General features: G+C 35.9%; 1 pseudogene; it reads left to right on the forward strand.

Annotated features, from left to right (window-relative positions):
• The first annotated feature begins 9,499 nt into the window (after nt 1–9,499).
• On the forward strand, nt 9,500–21,745 carry LOC138843316 (UDP-glucuronosyltransferase 2B16-like; annotated as a pseudogene).
• The last annotated feature ends 308 nt before the right edge of the window (nt 21,746–22,053 follow it).

Consider the following 22,053-nt stretch of genomic DNA (forward strand, 5'->3'; position numbering starts at 1 on the left):
CGTCTTTTACACATGGTTATGAATATTCTTTTTCTTTTATAGGGGAAATGTGTGTGTTTATAAAATAAGAGAAAGGATTGAGTCTTTTTTTTTTTTTTTTTTTTTTTTTTTTTTTGCCAGGCAGAGTTAGACAGTGAGAAAGAGAGACATAGTTATAGACAGTGAGAGAGAGAGAGAGAAAGAAAGGTCTTCTTTCTATTGGTTCACACCTCTAATGGCCGCTATGGCTGGCGCTGGGCTGATCCAAAACCAGGAGCCGGGTGCTTCCTCCCAGTCTCCCATGCAGATGCAGGGACCAAGCACTTGGGCCATTTTCCGCTACCCACCTGGGCCACAGTAGAGAGCTTTACTGGAAGAGGAGCATCGGGACTAGAACCAGGTGCCAAAACCAGGACTAGAACCTGGGTTGCTGGAGTCGCAGGCGGAGGATTAGCCAAGTGAGCCACGGCACCGGCCTGGATTAAGTCATCTGATGAACGTACTATACTGAATGGAAATTGATATTTTGTCTATTAGGCATTTTTTGTGAATTATGATCTTTTAACTTTATTTTACCATATTCAGATTTGTCCCATTCAAGTATTTTATAATTTGTTGGTATTTAATCTTTGCCCTCATTTGAGGTCAATTTTATAAAAGGTTTTATAAGCACTTTTGAAATGAATGTATATATTTTCACATATGAGAATAATTTAGAAGTTTCATTCACAATGAAATGAAAAAAATGAAGTGTTCCTGTTTTTAAATGCATCATGTAGCTTCATTATACTCTCTCCCTATTATTGTATGACAATGTGTCAGGATTAGTGCCCACCTGTCAAAAGTTCAGTGCTTGGCTATTTAAATAATTAGAGTGGTCGATTTTATTGCTAATGCTACAGTGTCATGCTGCAGTACTTTCTGCAGTAGAGTGTGTAGGTCACATCCTCTCTTACTCTTCTTCCTTGTCTGTTAGTACACATTCCTCTTAACAGAAGAAATAAATGTAACTTCAGTATCTCAAAGTAAAATGTTGAATACTATTAGCAATGCCAAGAGGAAGAATAATAAAAGAAAAATTTCTAGAAATCTTCCATATGACACGTCTAATATATGATGAAAAACTATTTTAATTATAATACCAGTCAATATATTATGACTCACAATAAACACTTACGTTTCTATTCCTATGAAGTTTCATTTAACATTCAACACTGATGAACAGCAAGAACCCATGACAGATATACAAAATCAGAGCCAGGATTCAAATCACAGCGATTCACTTTCATAATTTTATTCATTAATTCCGTGTTATAGGTAGTGTCCATTCTTGCTCAATGGCATTGCATATTGGCTTTGGAATTACAAATACAAAGTGCCTGAATCCTTTCATCACTCCAATTCATATACCTTTACATTGATACAATTATGAATTTTCCACTTGAGTTCCATTCATTCATGAAAATTTGCTCCTCAGATAATTCAAACTCTTTAACCTAATATGGCACTATTTTCCACATTTAATTCATTTCATCTCTAGTTGGAAAATTACCTCTTACTCAATTTTGTCCTCATATGTTGAAATCCTATGCATCTAACAATGCTGGTCAATAGATTAAGATTGCCATAACAATTATTGAAGGCAAATATATTTTTTTCATTCTGTGCCGCACTTGTTTTGATATGAGCATGAACATTTCACCAATTTAGTCTTCATGACTCACTATATAAATGTATGTCTATAATTTATTTCAGCTTTTAGGAGAATACCATGTAGGTGTCAACCAGTCACAGTCCAGGAAGGTCTTGAATATAGATGACCTTTGCTGAGTTAACAAAGGAGGCAGCCTGCTAAAGACAAAAGCCTACAGCCTCAACCTAAGATGTGACTGTGTCGCTATTGGCCTGTGTTATAATCATAATGTTATTCTCATAAAATGTTATTATTTTATGGTCAAACATTTCAGACAGGAACAAAGAAGATTAAGAATTCTTTGAGACCATAGTTCAGGAAACGTAATAGATGAGATCATTCCATTTAATAAAACCCCTTTGGGTGAAGTTATGGCAAGATTATTCTCTGTGTTTTAAAAGATCCATCCCTTTTGGAATAATGTTTGGTTAAATATTAAATGAAGTATACTTGAATTCCAGAAATACTCAATAAATTACTATAATGACACCACATGATATATTTTAACAGAAAAAAAAAAAAAACAAAAACAAAAACAAAAATCATTGCACTGCAGCCGCTTAATTTAGGAAGATCAGAATGCTAAGCATACCTTTTCTATGCATTTTTAGAAACATTCAAAGTTGAAAAGTAGTCACATAAAATATACAAGGCACCTTAAAACTATGTATTATAGTAGAACTATAGGTAAACATGTATTGTAGTACAAATATTCATGCGTTTCAAAAAGTTTTAATATCATCATAGACGTATGTTTTCTTTTCATTCTTTGTACAGACCTTTAGAAGTATCTTTCTATGAATTCTAGTCCAAGAGAAACACAGCTGGACACTAGTTACAGGTAGCCAGATAGAGTTTGTTCCGTTTTCTATAGTGAGAGAGAGACTCCACTATAAATCAAACTCAATATCAACTAATACAAATGTGACTGAAGGTTTGAACGGGGGAAGAAATGTTGAACAAAAAGAGAATATGGGAACCTTTTCAAGGATTCAGTGAAAAAGAACTAGTGTTCTAGGTGGAAATGGACAGTTTGAGAATGAGGAAGTAGAAAATTGCAGCAAATGATAGAGCAGGGTATGTTGGCCAAAGTGCGTTTTGCGTTGGATCCCGTTTTCCTAACACTAAGCTAGGTTGCTAGAGTCAACTTTGGGAACACAGCTTATATGAATCTCTGGATGTAGAAGCTCAGCTACACTTTGGCCAAGTCTTTTGCATGGTGTTTCGTTCTTTGTGCTGTGTGTGAGTTACACTTCACATTCTTGATACTATATGAAAAATTGTTCATTGTAAATTGTCTTTGTTTAGATATTGTGAATAGGCTCAAAGTGCACTCCACTTAAAACTATGCATTCTCTTGAAATATTTTATTAGAAAAACAAATAGTATTTTTGGAGATGTCTTGAGTATGCTTGAGTTATTGATATTAATTAAGTGAACAACACTTTGTAATACTAAGACACAAAATGAAAAGAGAAAAAAGTTCCTTTTTGTTTAGTGCAATTGGGCTCAGCATGTTTATCCCAGTACTTCTAGGTTATGATCAAAAATTTCCCAAGTGTTACAATAAAATATCTACTTTTTGCCACAGAGAGTCCAGACGATACTTCCAAATGTTTGAATACCTTGGATATTGAGAAAATGAAAAATAGAAACTGATATTAAATTGATTCTTCCTTTATGTCATATAAAAGTAAATTATAGATGGAATCATGGCTCTCATTCATTCATTTTTTGATGAATGCCTCCCTTGACAACATATCTTGTTTAGTATGTATGGTGCCATATTAAACATGGAATGCAAAGTTTTTGAAAGATTTATTTCATATACTTTGTGTATATATCCATTACTGGGAGTGCTGAATCATGGGCTAGCTCTATTTCTATTTTTTAAAGGATGCTAAGAAATTTATGCCAATAATTTGAGCAAGCCAGAATTCACAAAACTGACAAAATATTTAAAACTTAAATTTTAATATTTAATATTTTAATAGTCACATAAGAATATAAGAAATTGTTGTCATTTCAATTTATTTAGAATAGAAAGAAGGTAGCAAGCACACCCTTCTGATAGCTATTTTGTTTTATCATCATCAAGCTAGAGAGAAATACAATTTAGGACTTTTTATGGGTTTTATCCCCACCCTCTGATTTCTAGCTGCTATTTTGGCTCTTTTCCTTTTCGAATTGTGCTTAAAAGACTCCACTTTAACTGATTTGTTGGGTCAGCCTCTCTTGGAGTCCCCATCCTGGGCTACAGCAGGAGTTTTCAGACTTAAATATATCTTTCTTTTCCAAAAAAAAAAAAAAAAAAAAAAAAGTAAAGAAGGAGGAGGAGGAGGAGACAAGGAGGAGGAGATGAAGAAGGAGGAGAGAAGAGAAAAGAAAGAAAAAAAGAAGTTAATGTAATTTTAAAATTCTTCTCCCAGAGATAACTAAAGGGATAAGAAATTTCACTTGTGTCTTCAATTATAGTAACACTATTACATAAGTTTTCAGAAAATACAGCATGGTTAAAAAGTCAAACCTAACCCTAATAACAAAACCTAATGAGTAGAATGGAAATAATTACAAAATTGTAGCACTAATGAATGTAGGTGAAAAAACTTTTACTTAAACATATTTCTCTTGTTTGTTTCATTAAAGATTTATTTATTTACTTGAAAGTCAGTGTTACACAGAGCGGAGGCAGAGAGAGAGACAGAGAGATAGGTCCTCTGTCTGATGGTTCACTCCCCAGATGGCTGCAATGTCCGGAGATACGCTGGTCCGAACCCAGGAGCCAGGAGCTTCTTCTGGGTCTCCCAGGTCTGTGCAGGGGCCCGTGGACTTGGGCCATCCTCTGCTTTCCCAGGCCACAGCAGCGAGCTAGATTGAACGAGGAGCAGCCAATCAAGAACTGGCGCCCATATGGGATGCTGGCGCCTCAGGCCAGGGTGTTAATCCCTGTGCCACAATGTAGGCCAGAGTTGAATATATTTCAAATACAATCCAGAAAAAAAGTAAAGGAAAGAAATATTAATCCCTAGATATTTTTCCTCTGTTTTTGTGTGTGCATGTGTGTGAGTGTATGTATGTATGTGTATGTCTTCTCAACTTCTTTTTTCATGGTATGTGATGGTACTTATACTACTCTTACTAGTAAAATAAGACTCTCCTGTAGTTCTTGTAGGGTCAGGTATTACATGATTTGTTTCTTCAGTTTTTGCTCATCATATGAGATCTATTTCTTCTTCATTTATGAAGGTTACCTTTGCTGGGTATAGTACTCTTGGCTGGATTTGTTTTTCTTTCATGGCTTTCACTACTTCATCAGATTCTTACTTGGCCTTTAGGTTTCAGCTTAGAAGTTTCTGTAAACTAAATGAAAAACCCCTTCAAAATGTTTTGATGCTTTTATCTTACTGATTAATTCTTTTTTGAATTTTTTTGAGAGAGTTTCACTTTAATGAACTTCAGAAAGAATGTTTTTCAAACAAAATATGAAGGATCCAGCCTTCCTGGAACTATATGCCTGTATATTTCAAAGGATTTAGAAGGTATACAGTAAATATTTCTCTGAACATATTGTCTGCTAAAAGGTAGGGACATAGGAATAACAGAAGTTGAATACAAAAATCAAATGAATATAGAATTAAATTTGGATATAACACATGTAGCTGAGTCCATCTGTGTAACTAAATAACAAATTGTTTTCTAAATCAGCTACAGGTAGAATGGCAAGTGTATTAAGGATAAATAATACAAACATGATAAATAAAAGTTTGCTTGTATGCTTTAAATATATCCTTTTACTATTCTTCAGTTCTTTTTTTTTTAAACTGTGAAGTTTTGAGTCTATGTTTATTATATACATTCTCAACATACTTTCAACTTTGATGAGGAGGATTTGTATATGAAATAGAATCATTCATTAGGTTGACAATTACTAAATTATTAATCAGATTGACCATCATTTTATGCTTATAATCAACTTGTGTCATTTGCTTACATGTTGCACTAATTTTCTGTATTTTTCTAATGACAAGGTTCGAGAAGATACAAAGGAAGAATTTGTTATTTTTTAAAAAATAAATTCCCATGTCAGGAAGACAGGAACTCAGAGTGATAGCACAGACATGAGATCAGTTAAGATCAGATAAATTGTTGCAAATTAATAAAAACTTCTATATCAGAAAATATGAATTTTGTAATTGAATTAATCACTTACAAGGAGAACATAGAGCTTACAAGAATCAGAATAGATTTCCTGCCTGATGTGCCTTGCCCATTTCTTCCTTGGAGTGTGTTCGACAAAGCTAACTGCTCACTGTCTTCCTACCAATTCTTTTCACTTCTTGTGATGCTATCCTGAGCTGGATGCTTCCTGAAGCATTTGAGTTTTATCACATTAAAAACAAGTATTTAAGGGGCTGGTGCTACTCAAAGCTGACATCTCTTATGAATCAGTGAATGGAAGACTTCTCTCTCTCTCTCTCTCTCTCTCTCTCTCTCTCTCTCTCTGTTACTCTGCCTTTCTTTATGTTTTTATAATTTTTATTTAAGGTATATAAGTCCCATGGATTTTATATACACAGTTTTAAGAATATAGTGGTACTTCCCAACCTTACCTAACCCCCGTCCACTTCCATTCTTCTTCCTCCCCCCTCTTCGATTCCCACTCTTAATTTTTCTGAAATCCATTTTCAATAACTCTTTCCTTCAAATAAACAAATGAATCTTCAAAAAATAATAAAATGAGAACAATTTATGAAAAGACAGAAAGAAAATCTGTCAGTTGTGACAATACGGAAAAACTGAAGGATATTATCCTAATGAAATAATAACTCAAGCACAGAAAGACCATGACCAAATGATCTCATTCATACTTCTTAGCTAAACCTTTCCAACTTGTAGATTCAAAGAGTAGAATGGAGACATGTTAGTCAAAGGTTAAAAATTTTAGATGGGTAGCAAAATACATTTTAGGGATCGATTAGCATAAAATGGTGACTATAATTAAAAGTATGTGTTTTCACACTTACAAAGAGTACATTTTAAATGTTCTTACCACCAAAAGTAAGTATGTGAGATGATGTGATAATTTAATAAGTTGAATTTAATCTCTTCACGTGTATACCTATATCATATCATGATATTTTAAATCACCTCTATATATCTTATAATATTTAATTTAAAATATAAAGTTAGCCTTTAAAATAAGAAATATATTTATATTGAAAGGTCATCTCTATTTACTGAATTTCCCCTTCTCATTTAGACATTATTATATTTTAAATTCAATATATCTATACATATATGTTAAAAATATAAAACATTACCAAATACATTACTGGTAAATTTAAAAGTTCAACATCAGATTTACAAGTTAAACATGAGACATATACATATCATATGATTTATGCCTTCGTAAGTAACAGTAACTCTCTTGGTGAACTAGCAGAGCAAATATATTCTATTATTTTGTATCTACATATTCCAAATTTTCTGTAATTATGGTAACTAATATGGTATAGAAAGCTTGGGTTAAATACAAACTTTTATTTGCATAACACAATGTAGTTAAAAGCAAGAAATGGATACCTAAGTAGTACCTAGTTATTCCTGTTCTTTAAGGAATTTTACATATATTTTCAAAATTATAATGTGGGAAAATAGACATATGCATGGTAATATCCAAAGATAATTGCATGTACTTTGTCTTCATATTTATCAGTATTCTAGAATGTATGAAATTAATCTACACGGATAATTTAATACTATACGTAGTACCCAAAATGAAAATGAATTGATCAAATATTGAGAGCAGGCTCTAAGATGCTATATTATATTACTAGTCAGTCAGTATCAATCAGAATACTTGGAAAGACCTGATGTCTGACAAATGATCTAATAGAAACACTTAGGTCTTGTTGTGTATGTATTTATTTATTTTAAAATATCTATGAATCAATTAATTTAAGAGATTATTAAAATTTTCAATACTTCAAAAAAACAAAACTTATACAATTTTTATGTACATGTACAGAAAGTTGACAAGAAAAAGTCAGTAGACATAAGGCAGCAAAGCGTGTCCATGAAACGAAGCAAGAATAATTACTGGAAACTATTTAAAAACAGTGATTGAATTATCTTAAAGAAATACTTATGTGAGAGAGAGAAAGAGGAGGAGGACAGATTCAAGACTTGATAATAAAGCAATCAAACAAGCAAAAATAAAAAACAGTAAGCACCTGTGTCCTTTAATATCTTGCTTCCTCTCCCAGATTCCTAGCCCAGAGTCACAGAAGTCCACTGCAGGTCAATGCAGCCTAGACCCACAGGCTGCTTCACCCCATAGCTCCCAGTTGAATGCTGTGATATCAGCCACAGGCCCTGGTACCCAACAGAGTGCTTGTATTCTCCTTTCTTTCTCACAGCAGGCCTGCTCTGAGCTTCAAAAGCTAATTCTAGAGAAGTGTGGGAAAGAAAGTCTTCTTCCTTCATCCAGTAATAATCTTTTTTTCCTTTTTTTTAATTTAGTAAATATAAATTTCCAAAGTACAGTTTATGGATTACATTGGCTCCCCTCCCATAACTTCCCTCCCTCTCGCACCCCTCCCATCTCCCGCTCCCTCTCCCATTCCATTCACATCAATATTCATTTTCAATTATCTTTATATACAGAAGATCGATTTAGTATATATTAAGTAAAGATTTCATCAGTTTGCACCCACACAGAAGCACAAACTGTTTCAGTACTAGTTATAGCATTACTTCACATTGAACAACACACTAAGGACAGATCCCACAAGAGGAGTAAGTACACAGTGACTTCTGTTGTTGACTTAACAATTTGACACTCTTATTTATGGCGTCAGTAATCTCCCTAGGCGCTAGTCATGAGTTTCCAATGCTATGGAAGCCTTTTGAGTTCACCAACTTCAATCTTATTCCGACAGGGTCATAGTCAAAGTGGAAGTTCTCTCCTCTCTTCAGAGAAAATACCTCGTAATATTCTTATCACAAAGAGGGATTCTAATCAAGCATTGCACACTGGAATTCTAATTCCTGACAGTCCTTGCCTACTTCTGTCCATTGCCATCACTCAGAGACTGGGGATTACCAGATGGGAGAAACAAAGACTGTAGGTTAGCAATTTACTCTTCAAGTAGGATGTCTTTCACAGAGAAGTTGCCCATGCTGTTGCCTCCATGTGCTATATGATACCTTTACAGAAAACGGCCAAATACGCAAGTCAGTAGAAACATAAATTAGTGACTGCCTTGGACAGAAGGAATACTAAATTATGACAGAGGGCTGAATTTGGTGAGAAGATGTTCAAAAATTGAGCATTTGTGTGAATTTTCTATGAAATAAATAATTTTACATTTTAAATTGAAACTTGCATATATTTTAAGTATATTTAAAGAAATTTTTGTATGAAGAACCTCCTTCAATCATGTTATCCAAGAAACAAGGATCAGCTGCATGATTGTTTTATGTCTACATCACTGACAGGGAGATTGCAGATGCAAGTCACTTCACTTAAAATTGCTTTGGGAACTCTTCTAAAATCTCTTACATACCACAGTTATCCTACACACCCATGGCTTTGCCTTAGGGCAGGATGAATCACTTAACCATAGGAGAGACCATAAAGCACTCAGTTGGACACAACAATATCTAATTTTGCTTTTCTGCCTGCCATCCTGGTTTCCAAGCTCTGGTTGCTCATATCATGTATTTATTTTAACCAATGCAACTTATACTTTAACTCTGTGTTAAGTTTCTTCTTGGATAAAACCATAAGGAGCAAAGGAAAGGAAGAGCAAGTGTCGAGGAAGCATTGCATTTCCCCAGGATGTCCAGGAGATGTGTCTCACTTCTCCTGCTGCTGCTACAGCTGAGTTGCTGCTTCAGCTCTGGGAGTTGTGGAAAGGTGCTGGTGTGGTCCATGGACTACAGCCACTGGATGAATATGAAGACAATCCTGGATGCACTTGTCCAGCGAGGTCATGCAGTCACTGTTCTGAGATCTTCTGCTTCTATTTTAATGGACAACAATGATGAATCAGGAATTCACTTTGAAACTTTTCACACATCTTATACTAAAGGTCAAATAGAAGTTTATTCATGACCAATTAATACATTGATAAATGATGTGTCAAAATATGCATATTGGGATTATTTCCCACTACTGCAAAAATTATTCTTTGAATATTCTGATATTCATGAAAATCTCTTCAAAGACCTAGTTATGAACAAGAAAATCATGGCAGAGCTTCAGGATTCAAAGTTTGATGTTGTTCTTGCAGACCCAATTGCTCCCTGTGGTGAGCTGCTGGCTGAGCCACTGAACACACCCCTTGTGTACAGTTTCCACTTCACTCCTTGCTACACCTATGGAAAGTGTAGTGGGGGACTTCTATTTCCTCCTTCCTTTGTGCCTGCTATTATGTCAGATTTAAGTGGACAAATGACATTCACGGAAAGCGTAAAAACATGCTATGGATGCTTTATTTTGACTTTCTGTTCCAAATGTTTTATGTGAAGAGGGGGGGATCAGTTCTGTAGTGAAGTTCTAGGTAAGTCATGATTTTAGATGCTAGTGAATTCACAGCTTTCCTGTTACTTTGTGGGTGATCTTTCATGAATGGAAAATCAGTCCTCCATAGGTGAAATAGTGAAATGATAATGTAATAATATCGTGCAATTTCAGTAGTGTTATGGAAAGGCTTACCTTACAGAGTCAGTCACGTTCCAGTGCCTCACTCCATGGCTGTCATTCCAGGACTCACTCAACTACAAATGAAGCACCAGGAATTTCCTTATGCAAATCTGTATCCATTTTAGTATCCATTTTTTATGTCATAAAAAGTCAGGGGACACATCTTTACTATGTTGATCAATTAAGACAGTTGGATTCATTTGCTACACTCATTTCGAGGACTAATATCTATGTGACCTTGAGGAAATGATTTTCCAAGCATAGATCTGTTGATTCATGCAAAATTAAACTACATTTGCATATTGCCTAAAAGAGCGATTCACATTTTGGAGACAAAGAGGATTTTCCAGATAGAAAACCTGGCGTTTTGTAATGTTGTCACATTCTTTCATTAAGTCCTTGAAAATAATCTGTGTAATATCTAAAATTTTGTTTAAATATAGACATATGAAATTACTCTTTGTTTTTTTTTGCAAGGTGTCCGATGTATAACAAATCTTCCCAGGCAGACGAATCAATCAATTCACAAGCTTTTATTGGGATTCTGCTCCCGAGTGAGGTTCCCTGGTCCCAATAGAGCTTGAGCCATGGGAGTCGCGCATCAGAGGTTGGGAGGGCTCCCTATATAGATACAGGGCGTGGGGGTTAAAGGTAGAGGCAGGTCTGATCCTCATTGGTTGACTTTTAGGCACCCGTGGGGACCTTAGCAAGGACTTTTCATCCCTGGAAGTGTTGGTAGGGACTCTCTATTCCTGGAAGTGTAGGTCTTCTCACCTTGTGGATCCCAAAGCTAGCATTTTAAAATTATATTTCTCCATTTCTTTACAATAATTATCCAATGTAAAGTTACACAAAAAAATCTCTATTTCCATTGTTTAAAAACATTACCATGTGATATTTGGCAATATTTCTATATAAATTTCCATGTAAATAAATATTATTAAGCTGCTAACATGAACCAAAAACAGTAACAATTAGTAACAGTCAGGCCTATTAAAAAAAAGCCACAACTCATCAAAAAATCAAGGATTAGAGATCAGTTTGCTAAACTGTGGACACTGGGAAAATTGATCTCAGGATTACTGTAGGATTTCTTGACTCTCTAGCTAAGATAATTGTTCTTATTTGAAACTGCAACTTGTGTAACTTTAAAGAGGAAAAAATGCATGTTTCACTCTATAGTGTCCTATTTTGATAACAAGGGTTGTGACAATAGTGAATTGATATTAATGACATTTTATTTGCATATATATAATATGTGAACAATGCATAGTATATTTATATACTTATGTTGCATTTACATATGTATATTTGTTTTATTAATTCACAGACCCTTTATACATCAACTGCATCATTACATTTAGTTATGTGGTATACCTCATGTGACAATTCTCTCTTTCCCTGTCTTTTCCTCATTTTCTTCCATTCAGGAAGACCTGTTTCATTTTCTGAGCTAGTGGCGAGAGCTGAAATATGGCTCATTCAAAGCTACTGGGATTTGGAGTTTCCTCGCCCACTACTACCAAATGTTTATTTTGTTGGAGGGCTCCACTGCAAACCTGCCCAACCTCTGCCCAAGATAAATATCCTCCTGTTTGCTTTTTTTTGCATAAATTTTTCAGAGGAAGTACTAAAAGAGATATTGGAAATGGGTGAATGGGCCCTACTAACCAGAAACTCACATGAGAGGATTTCACAACTAAGTATTTTTGAATCAGAACATAATTAATACCTCCATGAACTTTTTGAAATCATCTTTTATATTTCTAAGCCATCATATGTATACAGAAGTCAATATCATTAAGAATAACAGATTATCTAAGAGACTTTGAGAATAGAGTCAATTAAAGTACTTCTTTATTCAATATATAAGAAAAATATTGAATTTTAATTCACTGTATATTCATAAAGAGACTAGGACACAAGAAACGCAACTGCTGGACATACAGAGAAAAAAAATAGGTATATTTTGTGCTCTCCCTAATGCCTCTTTGGAAACACAGACAATAAAACAGTGTGTAAGTTCTGGGAAAGGAAAAAACACACTGTTAAAATTTATCGAGAAGAGGTCATAGAAGCTATCCCAGAATCATTGATAGCAACATGAATAAGTACTAATATGTGAATGATGTACAGGAATAGGTATAGGAATAGGAAAAAAGCAGACAGAAAAACAGTAACAGGTAGAACAGTAAAAACAACAATGGTTTAGAAGGAGAAGTTATATAGAGCCCGATTTTGCCAAAAAGGTCATTAGATAAAACATGATATAAAGGAGAGTTAAAGATGCCTTTGTACAAGCTCGGGCAACAGAAAATGGGGAATGAGACAATAATATACCAAGACTTGATCACTCACGAACTTGTAATAATAATGCCATGCCATCTTGTGTTGTGTGGAAATGGTTAATACAGATAAAATAATTGAAAAGTCTTCAAAAAAAATGCAACCAGTCTGTCAAAGAGACGAATACATTCTCATGTAAATTATAGCATTATTCCCAAAAAGCAAGAAGTGGAAGCAGTCATATTTGTCATCCTCTGCAGAACGGATAAAGAAAATGCATCATATATAAACAATCAAATACTACTCAGCTATTAAAAAGATAAAATCTTGTTTGTTGCCATTCTATGGATGAATGTGAAGTTCATTAGGTTAATTAAAAAAGTCAGGCACACAAAGAGGTACTGCAGGATTTCACTCACATTCATAATCTAACTAAGTTTATCTCACGATAGTCGAGCATAAAACTGTGGTTGTTAGCGGCTAGATAGAATAGTGGGGTAGAAGATATAGGGAAAGTTTGATAAACTGTAAATAAATTATATTTACATGGGGTGAAAGGCTTTGATGTTCTATTCTATAGAAGCCTAACTATAGAAAATGATATAATACTAGATATTTTCTAATTTTTAATGTTTTCACTATAAACAAATAATGAAAATTGGATTAGATAGATACATTTACCTGGATTATAACATATATAAGGCCAGCGCCGTGGCTCACTAGGCTAATCCTCCACCTGCGGCGCTGGCACACCGGGTTCTAGTCCTGGTCCGGGCGCCAGATTCTGTCCCGGTTGCCCCTCTTCCAGGCCAGCTCTCTGCTGTGGCCCAGGACTGCAGTGGAGGATGGCCCAAGTCCTCGGGCCCTGCACCCACTTGGGAGACCAGGAGAAGCACCTGGCTCCTGGCTTCAGATCAGCACAGTGCACTGGCCGCAGTGCGCCAGCCGTGGCGGCCATTGGAGGGTGAACCAACGGCAAAGGAAGACCTTTGTCTCTGTCTCTCTCTCACTGTCCACTCTGCCTGTGAAAAAAAAGACATATATAATATACATTTGTACCAAAATATCGCAGAATACCCAGTATATATCATGTGTAAGATAAAACCAAAATTCTAGCACTCACATTGGTAATGTAGAATCAGTACCTATTGTCACTATTACAATTTTTTAAAAAATAATTACTTCTTAATACATTCAATGTAATTTGTATTTACAATATTTTTTTCCTTTTGAAACTTTTAGTTCAAGAGAGAGAACCACCCATCTGCTGGTGCAGCCCCTATAATGGCCACAGGAAAAATCCAGGAGAGTGGAGAGAAATCTGGACTTCTAGGTGGGTGGGGACAGCATTAACAGGAGGCTAGAAGAAAGAACTAAGCAGCCACTTGAATAAGGCACTAAGAAGCCACTTAACCATTACTTGGAAGGCCCACATCAGCGGCTTCCACCCTTAGCTTGCAGTTTCTGTGCCTACCCTGGCTGTGAATCAGCACCATTTAAAAACCGACTGACTGCATTAAGGGAGTTCCACTTCCAAGGAGGCTGGCTGGGTTTGATTCTCACCTCCTACCTCCACCAGCACAGCACTGGGCCCAAGCTTCTAGATTCTACAACACAATCAGCTGTGTGGGTTTGCACCAGGATTGCAGGCAACTCTCCAAATAGGGACCTTAACGTCCAAACCACTATTACTGCACCATCCACTCAGGAGCCCAGAAAACACCTTTGGGTTATTAGGACCCCCACAGCAAGGCTGGAAGTCCTCCCTGCCCCCTCACTTGCAGCGCCAGGAAGCTGCCTTTGCCCTCCTTCCACTCCGACCCTAGTATATCCTGTTCATCAGTGCAGCTGAGGGGGCTGCAGGCAGAGCCTGAAGGCTCGGTAAGAGGAAGGCTGTGAGGAGGAAATCTCAAGTGGAAACAACTTTAAGAACATAGCATTCCCTTCCTGCCACCCTCTCTCTGCCTTCCTTCTTCATTTTCCTTTTTTTGTTTCTATTTTTTTTTAGATTTTTAGAAAGCATATTTTAAAATTATTTTACAATGCAAAGCCTTAATACTTCACCAAATAAGAAGTTGAACAAGTATAAAGAAAAACAATCCTAATTTAGTAGGAATATAGAAAAGAACTATAAACAACAGTTGAATGGAAAAATGACCATTTCACCCATATACAGTAAATCTTAAAGTAATCACAGATGTTTACAACTATAGTAGCATGACATGATTAATCACTGGTTTGACAGAGTTATAAAACAAAATTTAACAAAACTAGATTTGCAGCAACACTGATACATATGTTCTTTATTTTTTATTTATTTGTTAAAATTTTAGCTTCCACATATAAAAGAAGAAATAAGATCGAAGTCAGAGAACTCAAAAGGCTTCCATAGCCTTGGCAACTCATGACTAGAGCCTAGAGATTTCTGATGCCATAAACAAGAGTGTCAAATTGTTAAGCCAACAACAGGAGTCACTGTGTACTTACTCCTCACGTGGGATCTCTGTCCTTAATGTGTTGTCCAATGTGAATTAATGCTATAACTAGTACTCAAACACTATTTTACACTTTATGTTCTGTGTGGGTGCAAACTGATGAAATCTTTACTTAATATATACTAAATCGATCTTCTGTATATAAAGATAATTGAAAATGAATCTTGATGTGAATGGAATGGGAGAGGGAGCGGGAGATGGAAGGGGTGTGGGTGGGAGGGAAGTTATGGGGGGGGAAGCCATCGTAATTCATAAACTGTACTTTGAAAAATTATATTTACTAAATAAAAGTTTTTAAAAAAAGGAGAACATGAGATATTTGTCTTTCTGGGTCATGCTTATTTCACTCAGCGTGATGTCCTCTAGTTGTGTCAATCTTGCTACAAATGCCAGAATTTCATTCTTTTTGGTAGCTGAATAATATTGTCTTTTGTATATATACCACATTTTTTATGCATTCATCTGATGATGGAAATCTTGGTTGATTCCAAATTTTAGCTATCTGCAAACAGTGCTACTACAAACATGATTGTGCAGGTATCTCCCTGATACATTCTGTGGAAGTCTTAGGGGTCTATACACACTAGCCGGACTGGTGGATCATATGGCAAGTCTATTTCTAATTTTTTAACAAATATTCACATTTTTTTCCACAGTAGGGGCATTAATTTACATTTCTACCAACAGTGTATATGTGTCCTTTTTTCCACATCCTGGCCAACCTTTTTTGTTCTCTTTTTGATTTTAGTCATTCTGACAGGAGTGAGGTGATATCTCATTGATTTGCATTTCCTTGATGGTAAGTGGTGTTGAATATTTTTTGGCCATTATATTTCTTCTTTTGAGAACTATTGAAGTCCTTTGCCCTTTTCTCAAGTGTACGGATTTTTGTTGTTGTTAAAATGCTTATATATTTGGGATATTAAGCTGTTGTCAGGTGGTTTGCAAAGTATTTTACCCATTCTGCTGTATTTTTTGCAAAGTATTTTACTCATTCTGCTGTTTCTTCACTCTGTTGTTCATTTTGTTTGCTGTACAAAAGCTCCTAATTTGATATAAGCCTTTTAATTTAGTTTTGTTTTTGTGCTGGTGCTTTGGGGATCTTGTCCAAAATTGTCCCTTACACCAATGTCTTGGAGTGTTTCTCCGACATTTCCTTCTGGAAATCTCATAATCTCAGATCTTAAATTTAGGTCTTTGATCCATTCTGAGTAGATATTTGTATATGTTGAGAGGTATGGATCTAATTTCATTCTTCTACATACATACATCCAGTTTTACAGGCACCATTTGTTGAGAGATTAGCCTTACTCCACTGCATGACCATAGCATTTTTGTCACAAATCAGTTGGCTGTATGCATGAGGATTAATTTCTGGACTCTCAATTCTATTCCTGTTAATGAACAACTTAATACATTATCCCTCTTAGTAGTTTTTTTGTCTGTTCTACTTAATATGACTGGTTTAATTCTGTAATTAATACACAGTTATTCTTAAGTGTTGAAATTTAACTGAAATGTGATCCCTGTTAAACATAAGAGTAGGAATAAGAGAGGGAAGAGATATATAATTTGGGACATGCTCAAGCTGACTTGCCCCAAATGGTAGAGTTAGAAACATACCAGGGGACTCCAATTTAATCCCATCAAGGTGGCATGTACCAATGCCATCTCACTAGTCCAAGTGATCAATTTCAGTTCACAATTGATCATAATGAAAGGACTAAGAGTCAAAGGGAGCACATAAGCAAGTCTAGTACCTGCTAACACTAACCGATAGAATAAATAAAGGGGAGAGTGATCCAACATGGGAAGTGAGATACCCAGCAGACTCATAGAATGGCAGATGTCCTAAATAGCACTCTGGCCTCAGAATCAGCCCTAAAGGCATTCGGATCTGGCTGAAAAGCCCATGAGAGTATTTCAGGCATGGAAAGCCAAGACACTCTGGCAAAAGATCTCTGTGAGTGAGATCTCAGTGGAAAGAACAGGTCTTCAAAGAAGGAGGTACCTTTCTCTGAAGGGAGGAGAGAACCTCCACTTTGACTATGACCTTGTCTAAACAAGATAAGAGTCGGAGAACTCAGAGGGCTTCCATAGCCTTGGAAACTCATGACTGGAGCATAGGGAGATTACTGATGCCATAGACAGGAGTGTCAATTGGTAAAGTCAACAACAGGAGTCACTGTGCACTTACTCCTCATGTAGGATCTCTGTCCTTAATGTGCTGTGCATTGAGATTTAATGCTATAACGAGTACTCAAACAATATATTTCACTTTGTGTTTCTATGGGGGTGCAAACGACTGAAATCTTTACTTAATGCATACTAAACTGATCCTCTGTAAAAAAAAAAAAAAAAAAAAAAAAAAAAAAAAAAAAAGAAAAGAAACTATCAACTCCCAACTTGACTCTCACTGGGATTAAACATGACAAAAGGTCTGATCTGATTTCATCATCATTAAAAAAAAATCATCTATTATTTTTCACTTTATGTTTCTGTGTGGGAGCAAACTGTTGAAATCCTTACTTAATGTATACTAAGCTGATCTTCTGTATATTAAGATAATCGAAAATGAATCTTGATGTGAATGGAAGGGGAGAGGGAGTGGGAAAGGGGAGGGTTGTGGGTGGGAGGGACGGTATGGGGGGGAAGCCATAGTAATCCATTATTCGTACTTTGGAAACGTATATTCATTAAATAAAAGTTAAAAAAAAAATTTCTGGACTCTCAATTCTGTTCCATTGATCTATAATTTTTGTTCCAATACCAAGCTGGTTTCATTATTATAGCCTTGTTATATACTTTGAAATTAGGTGTTATGATGCCCTCAGCTTGGTTTTTCTTGTTCAGTATCATTTTGAAATCTTTTGTATTCCATATGAATTGTAAGAATGCTTTTTTCTAACTCTATAAAGAATGCCATTGGTATTTTGAAAGGGATTGTGTTGAACTTGTAGATTGCTTTAGGTAGCATAGACATTTTAATAACATTGATTTTTCAGATCCATGAGCAAAGAACATCTTTCCATTTTTTGTGTCCTTGATGATTTCTTTATCAGTGTTTGATAGTTTTCATCATCGTAAATATCTTTCACTTCATTGGTTAAATTCATTCCTAAATATTTGATTTTTTGTTTGTGTGGCTATTGTGAATGAAATTTCCTTCTTGATTTTTCTTTCTGTGAGTTCATCATTAACATACAAAAGAAGCTACTGTTTTTTGGATGTTTATTTTGTAAACTGTGAATTTACTGAGTCAATTTTAACATCTTTTTGTTGGAGTGTTCTGGTTTTCCCATGTACAACATCACGTCATCTACAAACATGGATAATTTTGTTTCCCCTCCCCTAATTTTGATGCTCTTTATTCCTTTCTCTTCCCTAATTGCTCTTGCTGAAAATTCCAGTAGAATATTTAATAAAAGAGGTGAAATTGGACATTCTTATTTGTCTTTGATCTGGGGGGAAATGTTTTCAGTTACAGAGAGGCAGAGGCAGAGAGAGAGAGGTCTTCCATCCACTGGTTCATTTCCCAAATGACCGCAATGACTGGAGCTGCACCAATACATAGCATGGAGTCAGGAGCTTCTTCCGGGTCTCCCATGTGGGCACAGGGGCCCAAGAACTGAGGCTGTCTTCTACTGCTTTCCCAGGCCATAGCAGAGAACTGATCAGAAGTGGAGCAGCCGGGACTCAAATCAACGCCCATATGGGATGCCGGCAGCTTTACTTGCTATTCTGCAGCACAGACCCCTAATGCTGTGGTTCATAATACCAACAGCCCTACTTCTGGGACTAAGGGATGTAACCTGGACCATTTTCTAGTCTTACAAGGTGACAACAAGGTACACAGGTGATTTTACCTGGAGAATACGAGTCCAGAGAGGCAGGATGCAGGTGGATTCTTTTCTATATCCCCTGGGTATATCCCGGTGGCACTGATAAATTTAGAATGAATATTTACACTCCTATTATTTCAGGGCATAGCAATCTCATTACTCTGATCTCCCAGGGTGGGAGGAGATTTTTTTAATGGGCTGCTTCTGGTGGTAGCCCCCTGAAGTAAATGTAATGACCCTCTGGTCTTACAGTTATGAGCATAACTCTGAGCTTAATTCCTCAAAATTCTCATAGTAGCAGCAGGATGCAAGGGATCTATCTTTTGTTCCCTGCTTTGCCCTGTCTCTGTCTATCATGCTGTTAGGAGACCAGAGGCATGCTGCCTGACTTTACTGCCAAGCATTGAGCCCTGTGGGAGCTGGGGAGAAGCAAGGTAGCTTTGCTGCTCCAAGCCTGGCAGTTGCCCAGACCCTAGTTAGCTCTCCAGGGTGAAGTAAAAGTCAGTGGTGACTGTGGAATTCCCTCCTAGCTAAAACTGAGAGCAGAGGATGGCATGGCAATTTCTTGCAACCTTGGAGTGGTAAGATGGTGGCTAACAGCTGGCAGCTGGGTAAACCACATGTGGCTGGCTGCAGCAGAATCTGCCTTCTCTCTTTTTTTCACTTATTCTCTGAAAATTTCCATCAGTCATACACCTGAAATTGTAGTCCTCCCTTTGTTCTTTTCCTATCGCAGAGCAGCTTAATTTAATGTGGTTATAGCATATTTAACTATCTTGGATCTTTGTTATTACTTTTTTGTTATTATTGATAGAATTAATTATCAAAATATACCAGACACTTTAGACCTAATTGAATGCGATAGGCACTGATTTTCCAAAAGAATAATATAAATTGTCAAGCAAATCATAGAAAGAAAAACAATGCTGACTCCTTTAAATGTAAATGTGTAATAGTTTTGGCTATCAGATGAATAAGATGACAGCTAAAATTATGTTGTGAGCATTGAGGCTATTCACTGTATTGTAGCTTCACAGCAAAACTGTTCCTTAAATACATAAATGGGTGCCCCAAAATATTTACATTCAAATCCATCACCTACTTACTTTCACCACTGCATTAAACCATGTCTCAATTAAATTCCAGGGGATTAACTGGACCTAAAAAGGAATGGCTTCCCTTCTCAGACAAGTATATTTGGTGCCCTAACCCAGACCTATACAAATACTGCAGTAAAACTTCCTGGGGAACCTGGGTCTGAGTATCAGAGCTGCCTGACAGGATGAGAACAGGCGAAACATCCACTGCTTTTGGAATGCAGATCCAACAATTCCCAGAACTTGTATCAGAAAAGAATTTTCAGATTTTCTTTGAAATAGAATTCTGTCAGAACACACTATTACATTCTTCATTAAGAAACATGAGAATTTAACTCTTAAATTCATATCACAATATAAAGGCAAATGTGGAAAGTACTATTTTGCACTGCTGTATTATGTCATCTCCTAAGAGATGCTGTCTTTCTTCCTATATCAGCATCAAACAGTTGAGAGTAAGTGATTAAAATGTGGTATCTATTTTCAATGCAAATAGTTTCAGCTTTACATGGTAAGATTCACTGGTCCACAGGCTGAGACAGTACTACTGAAAATTTATACAGTACATATGTCTATCCTTACTGATGTCCTGATTTGCATAAAAGAAAAGTGATAGTGTTTGTGAGAGGAGGGAAAACTAGAGGATAAGGCATACCAGAAAAATAGGTATCACTATAACCTTAATTAGCGTTAATAACTGTTGCTGTTCATTCACACAGAGAAATTTGAGTACAAGTCAAATACTGTGACACTTGTGTTATTGTGTGCTGAACATAACTTTCTTATCCAAAAGAACTTGCTTTCCATTGATTATCAAATTCCCAGAGAATCTCTGTTCTCTTTAAAAGTGAAAGAACAAATATAACAGATTGCATCAAGGGATGTAAAAATGTTGATAAATTTTGGCTTCATAAGATATTAGCATGAAACTATACAGAGAAAACCAATTAAGATGTGTAATGTCAATATTTATGGCAGTAACTTATAACAGTAACCATGGAAAACAACCTAAACTCAATTTAAGGAATGATTGAACAACTTATATATGTGTTTATAATACCATTACCACAGTTTTATGAAAGAATATCTGATGACATTAAATCAACCATAATAGAAGTTTAGTTGGGAACATAGGAGCAAAGAAGACAAAAAATATAAGATCAAATTTTTGTGTAGATGAAAGAAGGAATATTAATTAAGAATACTATTCCCTACATATGTATCGTATAATGTAAAAATGGCATGAAGTTTCAATTTTGCAAGAAAAAAATTGGGAGCTATGGTAGCACAGCAATGTGACTGTAGTTTAAACAAACATCTGTTTACTTAGAATTGGTAAGATGGAAATTTCTGTCAGCTATCTCTTTTACCACAATGATCACCACTGTTTTTGTGAAAAGATTTGACTTTCTCTCCTTAGTAGATTGCATCAATCCTTTCCTTATTGTTTTCTGTGCTGCTGCCCTTTTGTGATGGAGCACATTTTTCTACACAGTATACGGAAGAGTGTGCAGAGCTCTGGAGAAGAGGGAGTTGTGGTGTTTCCTCTGGGGTCAATGATCAGTGACCTGACAGAAGAAAGGGCCAATGTGATTGCATCAACCCTTGCCCAGCTTCCACAAAAGGTTAGAAATGTGTTCTAGTGGTGGGCAGTCACTGAATGAGTCTGTTTAACTCTATAAAGGGACTGATTGCAGAAACTTTCTGTGTGAAAGTACTGATATGAAACTTGGATTTATTTCAGGTATGAATTTACAAACAACTCTGCATGACGGATGAAAAATAACACAAAGGTTTTCTGTTGTAAATAATATTGGAATAAATATTTGATCAGAATGAAATGTATTTGACATGTATTGTGTGAAGCTTCATATCAAAATGACATTACTGGAGGAAACCATGCAATGCCTGACTCTAAACCTGCTTGGCCTGTAGAACTGGAACTCAGCAG

The sequence above is a fragment of the Oryctolagus cuniculus genome, chromosome 8 (assembly GCF_051225735.1).
Source record: "Oryctolagus cuniculus isolate XC-2025 breed Fujian yellow rabbit chromosome 8, ASM5122573v1, whole genome shotgun sequence".
Lineage (NCBI taxonomy): Eukaryota > Metazoa > Chordata > Mammalia > Lagomorpha > Leporidae > Oryctolagus > Oryctolagus cuniculus.